Source organism: Ceratotherium simum, chromosome 11 (assembly GCF_057802395.1).
Source record: "Ceratotherium simum simum isolate JZ-2026a chromosome 11, ASM5780239v1, whole genome shotgun sequence".
Classification (NCBI taxonomy): domain Eukaryota; kingdom Metazoa; phylum Chordata; class Mammalia; order Perissodactyla; family Rhinocerotidae; genus Ceratotherium; species Ceratotherium simum.
The window spans coordinates 1,997,944-2,004,357 of NC_141910.1; the positions used below are offsets into that span (position 1 = coordinate 1,997,944).

The 6,414-nt window shown below is 54.9% G+C and overlaps 1 long non-coding RNA gene across 1 annotated transcript; it reads left to right on the forward strand.

Moving 5' to 3' along the window:
* Positions 1-3,662: 3,662 nt before the first annotated feature.
* LOC147915899 (uncharacterized) lies at positions 3,663-5,029 on the forward strand. Its single transcript, XR_015553544.1, has 3 exons — positions 3,663-4,232; positions 4,499-4,710; positions 4,829-5,029. It is a non-coding gene; the product is annotated as an uncharacterized LOC147915899 (long non-coding RNA).
* The last annotated feature ends 1,385 nt before the right edge of the window (positions 5,030-6,414 follow it).

Here is a 6,414-nt window from a genome sequence, read left to right on the forward strand (position 1 = left end):
GATTAGGCTGGGGGCTGGGGAGAGAAAAGGAGGTGGTTTGGGGAGAATGCAGTGTCCAGGAGTAGCAGTGCCCACCAGGGAGGGGATGGACCTCAGGTGGCAGGGCTGGGCAGTGTGGACATCAGGGGAGGGAGTGGGCATGGGCCCAGGCCCCAGGGCTACAGTCTTGGCAAGGAAGCAGCAGATTCTTCCTGGGGCTTGGACATGAAGCTTTCACAGTGGCCCTGACACACTGAGGGTTTAAACCCCCTCATCCACCATTTCTGGCATCATGGTAGGTGACAGGTCTAGGGACGAGGAGTCTCACTTCCACCTCCAAAAGCAAGTAAGAGTGAATTTTTCTGCAGCCCTGACAGAGGTGGAGTCAGATATAATTTGATTTTAATAAAATAAAGACGAGTGCTATTTCCAGCATGCCTGAGTTCTGTTATAGCCGCATAAAATGCCTCTATCTGGTGTAGGATGAAGAGCATGGCAGGGTGGGTCTGGCTCAGCCATTCAAGAGCTGCGGGACCCTGAGCAACTTACTTCACTTCTCCAGGCCTCAGTTTTCTCATTTGTAAAATGAGAATGAGCCTTCCATCTACCACAGTCCCTCCCAGGCCGACCCGCCTGCCTGAGGCCAGGGGGGTTGTGTTAGGGTCACCCTGGCCCTGTGCCAAGGAGCAGCCAGTGCCGGCCCAGCCTGGCCAGCAGAGGGCGCTGCCACACCGTGCAGACGGTTCTGCCTCCTCCTGAGGGATGGGCCACCACATCTCAGGGCTGTACAGAGCAGCATGTGGCGTCCAGCATCCATCCCTCTTGCACTGGAGCGGGCCAGATGCCCAGACCTTCAGATTTCTCCAACCTGTAGGCATAAAGTGACATGTCTCCAGGGTCTTTGTCCCCTGAGTCTCCCACTCACAGATCCTCAGCCCCCTCAGCATTGTGCCCTGTTTGGAAGCCCCTGGGGTGCCTCATGTGTGGTCACAAATCAGTCTGCCCCCACAGGGCACCACTGCAGCTCTGCCAGGCATCTGAGGTGTCCCACATGGCACCCGTGGCACCCGTGACTCACAGCAGCTCCCATCTGTACGTGGAGCCCTCCCCCAAGGGTCAAAGCTGTGAAGTGGTCAGGTCAGAGAACACCCCCCAACCTTCTCTGTGAGAGGAGGGAGAACTCAGCTATGAGGCCTGCAGGGGCCAGACCGAGAGACGCTGGCCTCCCCATCATGGATTCCTCCTGTTTCACAGCTGGGGCCGAGTCACTGGGTCATCCCCTCAGGCTCAGCTCCCAGACTACCTGGAGGGTCCAGGTCACCCCAACTGTGTGACTCCCCTTAAACCAACAGTTCAGCTCCCACAGTGTGCCAGGCCCTCTCATACCTCTCCTGTCACTTAATCTCGAGGAGACGTGACAGACAGTATCCCCCCCATGGGGACACCGAGGCTCAGGAGAGGTCAAGTGACTGCCCGAGACTTCATGGATCTGCAGTGTTAGGACTCACACCCAGACCTGCAGACCCCACAGGCCGTGTGATTTCAGCAACACTGTCGAGCCTCTTGGGTGTGGGCACTGAGGGTTTGGGCTGTTTGAGGGAAGCAGGATGGGGGTGCCCAGCAGAGGTCTGGAAGACCCACTATGCGGTACGGGCTGGCCCGGCGCAAGCTGAGGTTGGCGTTGTGTGGAGCACGGGCAGCCTTAGAGAACAGGTGCCCTTTGCAGGCTGCTGGTTTGGGGCAGCCCAGCCAGAAGGAGCTCAGCCCCTGTGAGGCATGTCTTTCCTTACCTGAGACTGAGCAGGGCTCTTGGGAGGCCCTGATGACCACTAAGGGGGAGGTGGAGGCTGGGTGGGCAGGGCCCCACCATGGGCAGGGGAGTCGAGGCCACACTCTCACTGTCCTGGCTGTTTCCTGGGCTGGTAGCTGAAATCTGGAACACAGGGCTGATGCCCACCTTGTCCCTCACCTCCTTAAAGCTAGCTGGCTTGGTCCCATCTTCTGTTTTCCTTACACAAGGCTATCACCCATCACCCTAGATTGGCCATCAGTGAAAATTCATTTCCCACAGTGGGAGACCCTGCTCTGCACAAAAGACTGGGCCAGCTCTTCAGGGGTGTTGATGAGGGATCAGAATGAGGAAAACAAACACATCCACAGACCAGGGTGGCCCCAGGCCAGGCAGATTGGAGACCTGAAGTTGCAGGGGGGAGTGTTGGGGCAGCTCAGAGAGGGAGTGAGCCTCTCTGGAGGGGATGGTGGGAAGGACCTAACATGTAGATAGTCAGCAGACAGAGCTTTGTGCTGCGGAAGGGGCTGAGCCCATGCCCAGAGGTGGTGGGGGGAGAGCACAGGGTCGGGACCAGGGAGATGCCTGGTGGGCTGCAGCAGGAGGCACTTGAGGACACTTGGCAGGAAGGAAACCGGGAAGGTGGGCTGGGGCCCAGGTGTGGGGAGCTTCAGGACAGGCTGAGGCCACCAGGGGCACAGACAGCGGACCAGCAGTTCAGAGTGCAGCAAAGTGCCTAAGACTCGGAAACAGACTGCCTGGGTTCCAATCCCGACCCAGCCAGGCACTAGCTGTGTGACCTTGGGTAAGTCATTCAATTCCTTGGTGTTCTAGTTTCTCACCTATAAAATGTGGTTAAAGTATTACATCACGGGGGTGCTGTGAGGGTTAAATGAATTAACTGCACGCAGCACTTAGCCTGTGCCTGGCTCATAATGGTGCTGTTTTACTATTACTTCATATAAATAGTAACACCGCTACCATTTAGCGAGCACCTATGACGTGCCGGTCTTTGAGCCCATTCCCTATCTACACCATCTCTCTAATCTTCACAGGAAACGTCTGAGGTAGCTTACTACGACCACACCCATTTTACAGATGCGGATGGTCCCAGAGCTGCCAAGTGGTGAGCCCGGTTCCCACCCAGGCCTGCCTGACTCGTGCTGCATCTTTTCGGGGGTGGGGGGCGGGGAGAGCGGGGAGGGGGTGTCCGGGCCATGCGGAGTGCGTGGTTTATGGATCAGGGGATTCTGAGCCCAGCTTCGTGTGTCTGGGAGTTGAGGGTAGGAGAACTCAAGCTCAGTTCCCCGCCCCCTCCCCAGCTCACCGGCTCTGCAGACCCCTCCCCCAGCCCGCACCCCCGAGTCTTGATTTTAGGCGACACACCAGTGCTGCCTGTTAAAAACCGCGCGGGGGAAAGGAGCGGAGTACAGTACAAATGTGTCCCTCGCCGCGCCGGATCCCCCGGAGCCCGCGCGCACAGACAGAAGTTGTGTACACAGGATTTTAGTATTTCCTCTCCGGCTCCAGCCCCAATTTGAGGGCCTGTAAAAGCTTGAATGGCGTCCAGTGCGGCGTGGTTTGCTAAGCTCGGCTCCCGGCGCAGAGTCAAAGCAGCCCACACAGGGACCGGGCGCCTGCGGGGGGCGCCTGGGGGGCAGGGGGCGCCCACACCCGCGGCCGGCCGCCCGCCCGCCGCCGCCCCGCCCGGCCGCCCAGCAGCCCGGGGGACCGGGGCGCGCTGATGGGGAGGGGAGGGCGTGACTGCGTGACCCCTTGCTTCCCCCGCGCCGGGAGGAAGAAAGGGTGAGCTGGAAACCTCGCACGCTTCATGGGCGGGGTGGGGGTGGGGGTGGAGGGGTGCTCCCCGAGGCCTAGGGGTGGTCCAGGCCTCTCTTCTGAGCTCTGTACCCCGGGGAGCGGGGCGAGGCTTTTCTAGTCCCCGCTTTTACACTTCTCCTGGCCCCTCCGCCCCGCCTGAAATCAGCCAGTCAAGGTTTCCTGACTAGCTGTGTGAGTCTACACAACTCACTCACCCTCTCTGGGCCTCACTTCCTTCATCTGTAAAAAGGGGCTGTGATGCGCCGTCTCCAGCCACTGCCAGCTCCAGCTCCAGCATCTTGGAGTCTGAGGAGATCGGGAGCAGCCCGGGCTGCAGATAAGGTGCTCTCTGAGGGAGGGAGGCCGGCGCTCTTCTCCAGGGGCTGTGACCCCCGCAATCGGTCAGTAAGGGGAGGAGTGTGTTTCAGGGCCAGGAAGAGAGACCCGAAGGCCCCCCACACTCGAGGGACTGGTCACGGGGCTCTCCCGGGGTCATTCTCACCCTGAGCACGGCGGCCTCTGTGGACACGTCTCAGATGACACAGCGCCCGGACCTCACACGTGGCATCCCGGTAGCCACAGTCAGCCTGCGCTCGCGATCGCTGCTCTGCGGTTCCCAGATCCGAGGCTCTGAAGACCAAACGTATGTGTGTCGTGCCGGAACGCCTGTGTAATGTTTGGGGCTAAATCTGACGGGAACACAACTCATTTGATGACTTGAACTGACACCAGTTTTAGTCTGTTTATCCCATTTACTGAGAATATTCATACAATGCACTAATGAATACTAATATTAATGTGTTTGATTACAGGGGGCTGCCCCTGACCCTTGCTGGTGGGGAGGGAGTTATATAATAAACACCATAGCACCATATTAACTTTTCTAACCCCTCTCAAAAAAAACCTTAGAAACCTCCTGGCCCCAAGGGTTTCAGATAAAAAGCTGTGGACCAGTGAAAACCATAAAACAAAGAGACAGAGCAACAGAGAAATGGCCTTGGCCGTGATTCAGGCAGTTCTGCCATCCATTGCACACAATGACATGTCGGAAGGTGGGGCCTGCTGGCCCCTCAGCCCTTCTCAGCTCCCGCAGGCCGTGCTACTGGAAGCATCTTGTAGATGTAAGGGTGACTTTGATGTTTAAATATATGGATGCTTTTGTACAATATGGCCCCTAAAGCACATGTCTTTATGGGTGGCCAAAGAGATTTTTTTTGTCTTATTTTGAAATAATTATAGATTCACAGGAAGGTGCGAAGAAATGTACAGGGAGATTCCATGCACCCTTCACCCGCCTCCCCCGGTGTCAACGTCCTACATCACCACAGGATGATGTCAAAAGGCGGAAACCGACATTGGTACAATCTTTGGAATGTATTCAGGTTTTACCAGATATACGTGCGTTTGTGTATGTAGCTCTTTGCAATTTTATCACATGTGTAGCTTTGTGTAATTCGTCTTTGATACTCTTAACGGGGTGTTTCGCAAAGCAAAATTTTTCATTTTAGTGAGGTCTAGTTTATCAATTTTTCCTTTTGTGGATCGTGCCTAGGTCTAGATCCCAAAGATTTTCTCCTATGTTTTTTTCAAGTTTTATAGTTTTGTGTTTAAGTCCATTTAAGCCTATGATCCATTTGGGGTTAATTTTTGTATTAGTTCTGGGGTTAAGTCAAGGTTGATTTTTTTGCCAATGGATATCCAGTGGGTAAGGGGATTCTAAAAGCCATTTTGACCATACCCAGTTTTTACCTTAGGAGCATCGCTTTTAGATGAAGTAAAGGAGGCCTGGTGAAATTAGATGACTTTCCCAAAATCACTCTGGTCATCATGAGTGCTGATCACTAAACACTTCTTACTCTCTCTCTTCCAGCACATGGCAGGATCACACCTCTGGCCCCTCTGTGGTTGGATGGGGCCATGTGACTGGTCCTAGCCAGTGAGTTGTGAGCAGAAATTATATGTCTGTCTCAAATCAGAGCATTTAAATGCCATTTCCAGACCCTCCAGATCTTTTCTTTCCCTCCATCCTGGCAACCGTCAAGTTCAAATGGTGGTCACTCCATCACCCTGCATCCAAGAGTGGAGAGAAATGGAACAGAGCCCCCAGTGGACTCATGATGGACATTTAGAATGAATAAGAAATAAACTTTGTGTTTAAGCCATTACACTTTTAAGGCCATTTGTTCCCACAGCATGACCCAGCCTATTCTGACCAATACAGCCACCAAGTTGGACTTTGGAAGAATCCGGGTCCCCTCACTCCAGAGTAAGTGCGCTATGCCCTTGCCACAAGAGGACAGCAGCAAGAGAGTCTAGATGGCTCTGTGTGAGCCCTGTCTGCTACTAGAACACAAGACTCCAAGCAGCAGCTGTCCCCAGGCGGCCTGCACCAGCTCAGCTCGGAAAAGGCCCACAGAGAATTCGGCAATAGTGCTTGTGTCCGGTGACCCAGGGAGACCTCCCCGCTCTGCTTAGCACTGGTCACTCCCCTGACACAGGGGCTGGATCTTCTTCTAAGGGCCCTTCTGAGGGGAACAGGGATAAACTGGGACCCAGTGAGGTGAGGGCCTGGAATGGGAGTGGGGAGACACAGTGGACTTCACAATGGCAAGTCCAGAAGGCAGGATTTCTGAATTCTCATCCTATCACCAGGCACTCCATCTCAAAAATAAAATAACATTTCAGGCTATATCTGGAGGACATGCCTGAGTCCCTGTAGCAGACACTGCCTTTGCTTCTCAATATCCATTTCCCTTCTTCCTGTTAACAAACTCAATTTGTTTGGGAGGAAAATGCACCTAGCCCCAAGCAGAGGATCAACGGCT